The following is a 12,701-nucleotide window of genomic DNA, read 5'->3' on the forward strand; positions in this document are numbered from 1 at the left end:
TAGGACCTGAATTCGCCCTCCTGGGTGACCCATAACACCTTACTCTCCAAACTGTTTTAAAGTGGCCTTAGCACTGAGCTTTCAGTAGAAGAAAACCCACAGTCTTTTAGAAGGAGAACTCTATAAACACATGCCTCAAACAAAACAAAACAAAGAAACCCACCTTTCATGGAAAAAGCTTTAAGGAATATAAACTCACAATCAAATTCGCTAACACATGAAAACAGAAGCCTCCAGGACTTAGACAAAAACAAAGTACAGAAGCAGACATGCAAAGCCTGCAGGTATTAACAGCGTATAAAATTAATGGGTTTATTATTTTTAAGGGAGTAAAAGAAGAGACTGAAAAGATGACGAAAGGTCAAGAGACTATCCAAATTGACTAAACAGATTTGAACGAAAACAGAAAGAGAACTTGCAGAAATGAAAACTATAACTGGAAATCCATGCCCAGGCTCAGCAGATTACGGACACAGCTAAAAGAGACAGTGAGAGAGGAAGCAGAGCTGAAATATCACACAGAATGCAGAGAAGAGAAAATGTAAACAGAGGTTCAGAGACATGCAAGATAAAATAAAAATACTCAACATTCGCTTACTTGGAAGGTCAGAAGCACAAAGAAAGATGAGTAGAGAGGCACTATTCTAAGTAAATAACTAAGGATTTCCTAGATGATGAGCTCCATGCCCACACACCTCACAGTGAACCTGAAGGACACCTGATACACAGGGAAGATGCTGAGAGTATCCAGAGGGAAAAGACACAATCCTACAAAGCAGTGACTCAGAACTACGTGCTGATTTCTCAACAGAAACAATGGAAGCTAAAAGACAATAGAATATTATCCTTGAAATGCCAGGAGAAAGTAACTGTCAATAGAGACTATGGCCAGAGGTTGGCAAACTTTCTGTAAAGTGCCAAATCGTAAATTCATTAGGTTTTGCAAGCCTGTCTGTCACATATTCTTTTTTGTTGTTGTTCTGTTCTTTACTCCCACTTTAAAAATGTAAAAACTACGCCTAGCACGGGGCTATACAAAAACAGACCCCGTGTCAGACTTGGCCCCAGTGGCCTCAGTTTGCCAAGCCTGAGAAGAGCTGACAAAGTTTTCTGTCAGGAAGTAAATAAAGACATTTTAATAAATTCATATATTAATTTTAATAAAGACATTGCCCACTGACTCTCATTAAGAAAACTTTAAAATGATATACTTTAGGAAGATGTCAAATGACGCCAAAACGTCTGAGATGCAAGAAGAAACATAAGCCAAGTATTAGCAAAACTCTGTGAAAATCCAAATAGACATTATACATGTTTTTTATTATACAGATAACATGTGCAGTAAAAAAGAGTACAGAGTTAAATACTAGACAATGGGCTTCAGCGCCTGCAGATGACTTAGAATACTGGAAAGAGTGCCATTCTCGCTCGATGATGAAGAAAAAAAACAACCACCAGAAAAAACTAGAGTTGTAACTTTTCTTGACCCTATCAGACAGCTGAGGACACAGGGAACCCAAGGATGATGAATTCCAAGGAGGGAGGGGAAGCACAAACTGGCTCACGTGGCAGGGCGGCCACACAGCAGGGGTAAGATGACATCAGCTACCATTTTAAGAAATTGCTGGGGCTTCCCTGGTGGCGCAGTGGTTGAGAGTCCGCCTGCCGATGCAAGGGACACGGGTTCATGCCCCGGTCCGGGAAGATCCCACGTGCCGCGCAGCGGCGGGGCCCGTGAGCCATGTCCGCTGAGCCTGCGCGTCCGGAGCCTGTGCTCCGCAATGGGAGAGGCCACAGCAGTGAGAGGTCCGCGTACCACAAAAAAAAAAAAAAAAAAAAAAAGAAATTGCTGGAAGCCATGTGGGAGCCAGACGACATGTTTTTTATTATATAGATAATGGAACAACTGGGAGCCCCAAACATAGAGGGGTTTGCAGTCAGTAGGAAACTCATGCTCAGGAGCCTCCACTGAGTTCTCCCGGGAAAGACCAGGGGCAGGGAAGGGGGCCAAAGAGGGCTCCCCTTAGTATAGGCATGGGGGGAGGGAGCAGCCACTTTGCCCAGGAAGGCACAAAACACACTCCTCGTCCATACCCTTCTGTCATATGGAGCAAACTGAACTAAAACGAAAGGAGAAGAGCCCTAATTGTCAACAAAGGAATGGATAAAAATGGATAAATAAATCATGGCATACTCATACGATGGAATATCCTACATGCTTTACTCCGTAAAATGAGAAAAAAAAAAAAATGGATGAATCCCAAAAGCCTAATTCTAAGGGAAAAACCAGATACAAAATGATTCTATGTATGTAAAACCTGTTTTATAAAGTTGTATAAAATTTGTACGTAAAGTTTCTCTACAGTAAGGTGATAGATACAGATACATTTTTATATAGTGTGCAAAACAAGCAAAATAAAAAAATGTGTGTGTATATACTTTTAGGGCTGCATAAACAACAAAGCAAGGGGATAATTTAAGAACTTCAGAAAGTGGCTGCCTCTGGGCCACAGTCCTGAATCCACCATGCAATACTGGAGGGGCGCCCAGGGACTCCTAAAGTGCTATTTATGAATAATCTAGTTAATATACTGACTGCTGGGAATATGTTTTATTTGCAGTTATCATTATTCTTTAACTTTACATATATGTTACATGCACCCTTAGGCATGCATGATATATTTTGTAATTAAAATGGAAGTTCTGTGCAGATGTGCATGTAACAGTTAACAGTAGATCCCCCTGTGATGCGGAGGGTGAAGGGGAGGGTTAATAGCCACGTTTACTTCTTGCTCAATGTGCTTCTGTTTCTGGGTTTGTTTGGGCTTTTTTGGTAACACAAGGAGTAGTGTGCATTTATACTTCTTTTTTTAAAACACTAAAGATAATTTTTAGCTACTAAAACAATGAATTATGTTTATTTTCGGAAGAGTCCTTTCTGCTACATAGTAAGATTACCTCAAAAGGATGAACACGAGGTTTATACAACTTTCATTTTTCAAAGCTACAAAAAGACATGTAATCATTAAAAAATAAAGATACCGTATTTAATGATACTTTAAAGCCTTCTTTGCCATATTTGTTCCCTTTAGAAAAGATGGTATTTAAGTTTACTGTGATCAAATAATCTTTTTATTTTCATTCTGGACAAGGTAACATGGTGATTATAAGGCTGCGTATTCTTTTACACAGACAAGAGATCTTGAAGTTCTGAATAGCCAAGTGGAGAAAGTACTTTGAATGCTTGGCTGAAATTCCAAGAAACTCCAAGAATCAGTGTTGTATTTCTTTTTTCCCTAAATGACTTCCAAATTCCTTTGATTAACAATGGCCAATAACCAGAGTGAGAAGGTCTTTATGTGGGAGTTAATACTCTCTAATGCTCTTTCCCAGGTCGAGAAATCTTTGGGGCTTCTTTTAAATGCAGCTAGGTCCTCAGCCACTAGAAAACGTGATGCAATTAGACTCTCTTTCATGTGGTTTTCCCAGAGACAAGCAGCCTGAATATTAAAGCATTATTTACCATAGCAGACCACAACCTGCAGAACTGTGTTGTTTGGGAATCTTACTTCTCCCCAGATAGAGCGTGAGTGCCATAGAACAAGGGACCTGTGTGCGCATCCTAGCATTGCCAGAGCCTAGTTCAGTGCCAGGAGCACCCGAGGTGCTGATAAACTGTTTGCTCAGTGCATTTGTTTGCTTTGCAGCTAAGAAAAAGAACTTCTTTCAGCCGACCATCCATGTATTTCACAGACCTTTATTTAGCCCCAATTCTGAGCTGATATGATAGCAGATATTGAGACTACAAGTATAATTAACATACTTTTACGCCTTTAGAAGATTAAGTCTACACCAAAGTGTAGTTTGGAATTGTAACTATCAGCAACAACATGGATAAAACTCACAATGTTGATTGAAAGATTCTAGACACAAAGGAGTCCATTCTGTATGATTCTGTTTCTATCAAGTCAAAACAGGCAAAACTAATCTATGGAATTTGAAGTTGGGACAGTCGTTACCCTGGAGGAGTTCAGTGATTGGAAGGAGGCCGGAAGGGGGCTGGTGGGGTCAGTGAGTGGGTTGTTTTTTTCCCCTTAATCGTCACGTGATCACTTTTAGAAAATCCATCAAGCAGTACATTTATGATTTGGGATATGCATGTTACACTTCAAGTTTACTTTTCAAAAGAATAACACTTTAAAAAAGCTTGTGGCTCGTCTAAGTGGATTTCTCTACTGTTCATACAGCTCAGCATTCTCAACACTTTGCCAATCTCTGTCTAACCTCCTGCAGAAAGTCCCCACAGAGCCCCAAACTTGAATGAATGTTTCCTTCCTCGGAACTGCCACAGCATCTTACTAATGCATCTCCCTTACTTTCCTCAACTCTAAGTATTGTGTTAAAATGTGAAACAATCTTTAACTCACACCACCTATCAGTGCTTTGGATGTATTAGGTTCTCAAAATTTCTTAAGCCCATAAACATGTAACATTCTATTCCAGGAACTGCTCCATTTGGCCTCTTCCCATGCTTCTGGGTGCTCTTTAAGCCGTCCTTTAATTCAGCACAACATATACTGCACAATCTGTGGGGAACCCCCAAATGTGATGTTAATAAGCCTGAAACCATTTCTACTGATGGCTTGGACACACTAAAAGGAAAACAGCATTGTTCTTTCGCTCTCATAATCAATGTAACAAAAAACTCAAAACAAAAATAAACATTGCCAGTAATTTACTATACACGTGTCTTACAGCTTGACCTTGACTCTTCAAACACCACACATCTTCCTGTCTGCACACATTATTCTCGCTGAAGTTCATCACATTCTGGAATGTGTGCTTTGGCATAATGGCTACAGGCAGAAAGAATGGAGCTGACTTTGCTTAACCAACTCCCCATCTATCGACATCTGGGCCATTTCAAAATGTTCACTTTTAAAAACAATGAAGGGCTTCCCTGGTGGTGCAGTGGTCAAGAATCCGCCTGCCAATGCAGGGGACACGGGTTCGAGCCCTGGTTCGGGAAGATCCCACATGTCGCGGAGCAGCGAAGCCCATGCGCCACAACTACTGAGCCTGTGCTCTAGAGCCCACGAGCCACAACTACTGAGCCCGAGTGCCTAGAGCCTGTGCTCCGCAATAAGAGAAGCCACTGCGATGAGAAGCCCGTGCACCGCAACGAAGAGTAGCCCCCGCTCGCCGCAACTAGAGAAAGCCTGTGTGCAGCAACGAAGTCCCAACGCAGCCATAAATAAAATAAATAAATTTTTAGACAAAGATAAAAACAATAGGGCTTCCCTGGTGGCTCAGTGGTTGAGAGTCCGCCTGCCGATGCAGGGCACACGGGTTCGTGCCCCGGTCCGGGAAGATCCCACATGCCACGGAGCGGCTGGGCCCGTGAGCCATGGCCGCTGAGCCTGCGCGTCCAGAGCCTGTGCTCCGCAACGGGAGAAGCCACAGCAGTGAGAGGCCCGCGTACCACAAAAAAAAAAAACAAAAACAAAAAACAACGAACATCTTTATTAAGAATTGTCCATTCACGATAACTATGTAAGGGTAAATGCCTAAGAGGTTTATTTTCCAGGTTAAAAGTATACAGGCTGTAAAGGATTTTCTAGAATACACACGGTCAGAGGTAAAGACTGCAATAATGTATATTACAGTAGCAAATCCCACGTTTCATCGATGCACTGTTTTCACCTTTTAACATCTCTGAAATCGCGTCCCTCACAATGGGTGATATCTCCCGATCACCGTCAGGGAGCTGGCTGTCAGGACCTGGTTAAGTGCCTGCGCCAGGCTGCAACGCCTCAGCCAGAAAACGACATGGAGCCCGTTCCAGGAAGGGATGTAAGTGTGGACTACTGTTTGAAAACATTACGATACCTTCTTTAAGGTTAAGGAAGTACCAACATTGAATCCAGCAGAAATTCAGCGGCTTAGAAAAAAACATTCCAGAGGAATAAGCAGAGTTCTTTTATGAAAGGCTGCATCCTCAGAGCTCTTGAAGGCACAGATAATAAGGGTATGAAAAACACGGGTGTCGATGCCCTAAGTTGCAAAGGGATTCAGGAGTGTTGCACTTTTATATTAACGGAGGGCAGTTTGATCTGTGTTTTCCTTCTCATTTCAAAAGGACTGGGTTGACTTGAAAGTCAAGGTTAGAAACCTCCAAAAGCTTTATTGGACTTATGACCCACTCCCCTCAGCCAGCACAGACTGGCCCTAGAAGCATGTCAAATTATTTGTTGTTTTTTCTCTAACAATCACAAGGATGGAGTTCTTTTAGCATGACCTTAAAAACATCTATTCTGCAATGGCCTGACTCTCATAGGAGTTTCTTTTCCTGAAATGTAGCCTTTTGGGGATTCCTCCCCTTCCTCCTATCCCCATCCTATTAGGTTTCCTCCTCTTTATACAGTTATACTGAAAATTAATCCTAAGATTTATTATTTATAGTTTTAAAATAACTTTGTATGATGATCACACTTACTACTGATGGTATAAAAGGGTGAAAAAATACTACTTTCCGAAGAGCTGGCACCGGAATTACTCTAAAGATGGGAAATGTCTTTGCTTGGGGCAGGAGGTGAAAGAACTCAAGAGCAGATCATCCACTGCTTCCAAAGCTCCAGGGAAGAGATGAAACCGCCTTGCAACAAACTAGGAGAGAAATGCACTGTAGGAGAGCAGCCGCTTTAGAAGAAAGGAGGGGAGGGGTGGAGAGGAGCCAGGGGAGAACTGAAGACAGAGAAACTCCCGGTGAGTGGTGGTCACGTTCTTGCCCAGCCACCATGGGAACTGTACTGCAACCGTGTGTCTTACACCAAAAATAAGGGGACGGGGCTCCTGAAAACTCTGTGGAGAAACCACGTGAGAAAGTGGGAGGGCTAGTAAGGATTATTTTGACTTCTGAGGCAATATCTATTTCAGGGGAGCAGATGGAAAAATCAGGGATCAAAGATGCAGGTGTGAACACAGGGTGATACCAGGGAATGACTGACGGGATGGCAAAGAGCAGGGTGTGTCACTCATGTGTACATCACCAAAGTAAAAAAAATCTTTAAAGAACAAAATAGTATAATCAACATGCCCACTATACAGTATGTGATGTGATCCCTCAGATTTTCAGGAAAATCCTGTGCACTAAAACAAGAGTGCGATGGTGTGTGTAGTGGGGGTGAGGGATATGTTTAGTAGGGTCTTTGTCTTGGGGAGGAGTGGGGGGAGGGAGGGGGGAGGGAGAGAGAAAGTCGGACACCTGATTAGGTTTGGATCACCCTGGTGGAAAACAGAGACATCGGCAAAGATCTCATGACAACCATGAAAATATAAGCTCCCTGGAAAGCTCAAAATATCCCAGAGAAGGATTTAATCTTCCTTGGGGAGATTACTATTTCCTAGGAGTCCCCAATTGCTATCCAGACTTTACTTCTCTACGCAAATACAGTTTGCATTACTCCATAGTGTGCTAATTATGTTCTAGTCTTTATATTTACGAACACCTTCTTCTCTTTTGGAAGAACAAGGTGAGGGATTTTCATCTCAAATTGGAGATGAAGTTCTGGAATGGATTCTGGAATCTCTTCGCTAATGAAAAGGAGTAATATTTTTTTCTTCTACAACACCCAAAGTGACAGTCACAAATAGTGTATATCTACTATTAAGTAACGACCTGCCTGTTGCAAACTGATCCAATACAACACACGGTCAACACAGGCACATGATTTTACTACACCTGATCCGTTTTTGTTTTTATTTTTCGCTGCGTTGGGTCTTCGTTGCTGCACGTGGGCTTTCTCTAGTTGCGTTGCGTGGGCTTCTCATTGCGGTGGCTTCTCTTCTTGTGGAGCACGGGGCTCTTGGCGCAGGCTTTAGTAGTTGTGGCCCGTGGGCTCTAGAGCGCAGGCTCAGTAGCTGTGGCTCGCGGCCTCTAGAGCGCAGGCTCAGTAGTTGTGGTGCACGGGCTCCGCGGCATGTGGGGTCTTCCCAGACCAGGGCTCGAACCCGTGTCCCCTGCATTGGCAGGTGGATTCTTAACCACTGCGCCACCAGGGAAGCCCCCGATCCGTTTTTGACATTTTTTTCAGTCTCAGCTGGTAACCTGGGAGTCATCTGATTGAGGGTACCGCACCAGTATGCATGCAAGGAACATTGATTTATTCACGATAGGCTTTCAAGTATATCCACAGACGGTGTCTAAACAAAACCACACTGCGGTCTTTTCTTCAAGCCATTTCTCTACCCATACGGTTAACTATAACAATAACGCTTAACGAGGAGAAAAAACTAATGGTTAGGATTTCACTGCTTAGTGGACCCTTCTCAAAAAACCTAGAATGGCCAAAAGACACAGAATGTAAGAAACCAGAAGGAAAAGCAGTAACTCATACATCAGATACCTGCTCCCTGATCCTTTCTGCTCCTAAATGCCATGAACATTCCAGCTTTCAGCAAGATACTCAGCCACGTAGCCACCATCTACCTTCCCAAACAGAAGCAGGGAGCCGTTGGAGGCTTGCTGTTTTCCTAGTCAGGGAGAAGTGATGTCAACACTGACCCCGTCGCTGGGAAATTCCTACCTAAGTGGTAGTGTTTACAGACATGATCCAGAAACTGCTCTACAGCGGGCCTGCGTCTCAGGCTCGGCTGGACATCAACCCAGGGGATGCAACAACAGATAAACCTGTGGATAATTCATGAGGAAGGGCCTTTTAACTTCCGAATTTACCAAGCCACAGTGGAGAAATTTATCTCAGACCATGTGATGAACTGTACACTGTTCACTAAGCAGTGGTCTTACGCAAATAGAATAATAAAGGTAGAAATAAAAACTGTGGGTAATTAGAATGTGGTTCTGGTGTTACAGAAGTGCCTCCTTGCAAGGTATTACTGAAAACACAGCCTGGAGAGAGACCAGGGGTCCTGATTTCCCGTCCACAAGCTCTTCCTTCTTGTCCCCCGATTCTCTGTCATAGGCTCATTCACTTCCATTTTCTCAGACACTTTCAGCATGAAGACACCAATGACATAATCTTCATCCCATCATCCTTTATGGTTTGGAGATGAAAGCACAGAGCCTTTCTCCTGGACTCCAGGCTCCAGCGATGGTACTCCTGTTGCTCTAGAGATTCTAGATCCCATTTGCTCATTCACAAGAGAGAAAATTGCTGGAGACCCTTCTCCAGCATGAACACACAGCCCTCTGCCCCTGATGAAAACCGTAAACACCTCTGCACAATTGAGAGTGTTAGAGAGATTCCTGTCTCAGTTCAGGAAAGACGAGCCTCCGAGTTGGGAAGACTCTCCTTTACCTAGAAGCCCTTCTGTGCGAGCTTCTGTTACCAAACCTCCTGGCGGCAGTGGGTATCAGCCTGCTCTGGGACTGTCGGGTACAGGGGACATTACACAGGTTCATAAGGCTGGACATGGCAGGCATTTTTATAACGTAGAGGAAAAACCATGGTGAACCACTGGGATATTATCTAAGACTGTGGTTTTTAAATCCACTGTGCCCTTTCACACACACACGGCTACGTAATAAAACACAAGTTTTGCAAAATAATAGCTACCCAAACTACGTGCAGTGAAGTGTAATAGTTTCCCCTTCTGTTTCACTTTTAAGAGTGCTTTACAACCTCCTAAATTTATTTTTAAACTGGAACTAGAAAAAGAATATAAAAGGTTAATGAGGCAAGTGGAAATATAATTAAATTGATCTATTTATAGAAAAGCTCAGAAACACTGATGTGGACGTTTTAGATATCAAGTTCTTTTCCCTTAGGTGCTAGAATGATTCCCTTTATAGAAAATTCCAAAGGTCTGTGGACATTCGTTTAATTTTTATTAAAGGATAAGGCAGTAAGATTGCAGGCAGAAAAAGTCGTGTTTTACTTCAGTTCTGAATAAACGTGTAATAATTTAACAAGGTTACACTGCAATAGGGAAATACCTGATGGAGACAGTGTGTTTGTTCTGATCAGGGATTGTAAAGGGAAGCAAGAGGTGATGAGGCTGAGGGGCATGGGAGGGAGTGAAGGTCAAGTTTTCTTGGTCTGTGCACATCACCTAATTGGCTTCACTTCTGAATCCAGTGGAGAATGCTGGCAGCTGCGGCCGGGAGCACAAAGAGAACAGAGACTCCCGCAATTCAGGTCAGAGGTCACCAATAAACATCCAAATAAGGATCTGCTCATCCTTATTACAAGCATAACCCCAAAAGCCATCTTTCCGACTGCTCACACCGACACCATCACCTGGCCAAGCTCTCAGGGCAGAAACCTTTGTCTTCTGTCTGTTTTGAATCATCTCCAACAAAGCTACTGGCAGCCAGAGCTGAGTAGCCACTCGGGCAGCAGAAGAGCTATGAAATGTTTCCATTCTTAAAGAGGGGGGGAAAGAGTTAATTAAAAGATTGCGAGGTTCCAATGACTAGATTTTGCCTTTAGATCTCTTTATCCATTAAGAATGGTAATGTTCAAGCTTGGGCAAAAACATTGCTTCCCCCTCTCTGAAGCCTTCAACAGATGATAGACCACACAATAACAACAATAATTTGATGATTCTATTCAATGTCCCAAATCCAAATTGGTTGCACACACAAGAGGAGCCCAAATTGTCAACCTCTTCACGTGCAAAAAAAAAAAAAAAAAAAAAAAAAGTAATTGTTGCTGAAGTGCCAGTATTTGCAATGGCATGAACAATGATCATTCAAATGATGAAGATTCTAAAGCATGAGTCTGTGAGTTTGCAAAGGATATCTAAGTTGAAATCATCCCAGTAAGACCAAAATACAAACCTAGGCACTGCCAGCACTATCATAGTGATCTATTTTCTCTTTCTTTCACACACACACACACACACACACACACACCCCTACACTTCTTTACTCCAGACATTATTTATCCCCATCATGATTTGGAATCCAAATACTAATATGATGACTATGCACTGCCCTCATTTTTATAATCCCAACCCTGTACGCCTACTGTTTAGAAGTTAAAGTCTTCTGAATTCTATATATTCTAGACAATCCAACCATTAACAAATTTGTTTCCAGAGCCTGAAGTTCCAGGATTAGAAATGGCAGTACCAAATTCACACCCATACGCAGGAAAAGGCTTCTGGTAATGGTTTTGTAAATTAAAGGATTTCTTCAGATTGGCCAATTTACCTAAAGTTATTATTTGCCCTTGAGTGAATCTAGAGCAAACTCCCAAATTAAGGCCCAGCATGTTAACTGGATGGGATTTTTGACATCATCAGGTCCAAGTGCATCATCACACATCAAATCCCATAGCCTCAGCCTCTTGACCTCTTGGCAACAAGTGGCATCATGTACCTCTTGACAGAAATTCTCTCATTCCTAGGTTTCCATAGTTTTATTTTGGCTTTCTTCTAACCAAAAAGCTCCTTTCCACTACTAGCCCCCAAATGCTGCCCTCCCACCCTCACCCTCTGTCTGTAGCCTCACATTACACCTCCTCCGGGGTTGGTTCCATTCACCCTCACAGTTTCAACCCTCAGGGCTATATTAGTGGCGCTAATATCTATGTGTCCAGCCTCGATGATCTCAAACACAACATGCCCAACACTGAATCCACGCTTTCCTTCCAAACCTCTTCTTTTTCTTGTATTCTTTTTCATAATGTCGTTCATCATTCACCCATCCAAAACTGTCATTTCTGAGTCCACCCTCAGTCAGACATCAATTTCTCAAAATTGTTTCTGAAATCTCTAGACTATTGCTATCAGCTTCATAATTACATTCTCTAAAGCCAATGTCTCCTATATACATTCCTCATCAGAGTTAGGATGATGATTTTCTCAAAGAGAGCTCTGACAATATTTGCTTAAAAACCTTTCGTGGTTTCCTATCACCTACAGGAAAATGTCCAACTACCTAGTATCCTTCCCATCTCAAACTATAATATTTTTTTGTCTCGTCTCACCATACAATCCATCTGCTTGTCACTCAGCCCCACTCACCTTCTCTCAACAATCAAATAAACGTTTTCCTCTGCTTACAGTGTTCCCATCTTCTACTTTTCTCACAACTCTGATTACTTTAAAATGTCACCTCCTCTAAAAAGCCTTCTTCAAATCTCCAGGTCCACTTAATCATTCCTGGGTGTTCCTATAGCACTTTGTTCACACTAATAATATCACACATGGACTATACCCTTCTTGTCTGCTAGATGGTAACCTGTTTTAGGAAAAAAAAAAAAAGGTACCTTGCTCTTTGTATAGCCAGGATTTAGTACACCTGTGCATAGTAGGTGCTCAATTAACAACTGCTAAGTAAATATGTAAACACAGTGAAAAACACTCTTGAATTAAGAGAAGATGTGAATTTCAGGCCTACCTTGGCTAGGACTCAAACTTTGAGCCTCATCTGTAGGTTGAGATAATAGACTCTTTTCCATCTATGAAGTACTATTACAAGAATAAATGAAATCAAGTTGAGGGAAGCACTATTTCTCTGTATTTCAAATACAGAGAAATATATTAAGTATAATCCAAGAGTATAATCTTTTAATGTCTATCCTTTCACCTAGATATATCAAAGGTTAAGAGACTCTATAGCCAATGTCTAAACTGGGGATGAATATAAGTAATGAAAAATAGGTACTTTACATATCTTAGCATTTAGTGTTCCTAGAAATCAAGGGTGACTTCAATTTAATATCATTATGCTG

General features: G+C 42.1%; 1 protein-coding gene across 1 annotated transcript in view; it reads right to left on the reverse strand.

Annotated features, from left to right (window-relative positions):
- The window catches only part of RNF150 (ring finger protein 150), a 245,283-nt gene that overhangs the window by 214,522 nt on the left and 18,060 nt on the right, over positions 1-12,701 (reverse strand). The window lies entirely within an intron of this gene.

Source organism: Orcinus orca, chromosome 4 (assembly GCF_937001465.1).
Source record: "Orcinus orca chromosome 4, mOrcOrc1.1, whole genome shotgun sequence".
NCBI classification, from domain to species: domain Eukaryota; kingdom Metazoa; phylum Chordata; class Mammalia; order Artiodactyla; family Delphinidae; genus Orcinus; species Orcinus orca.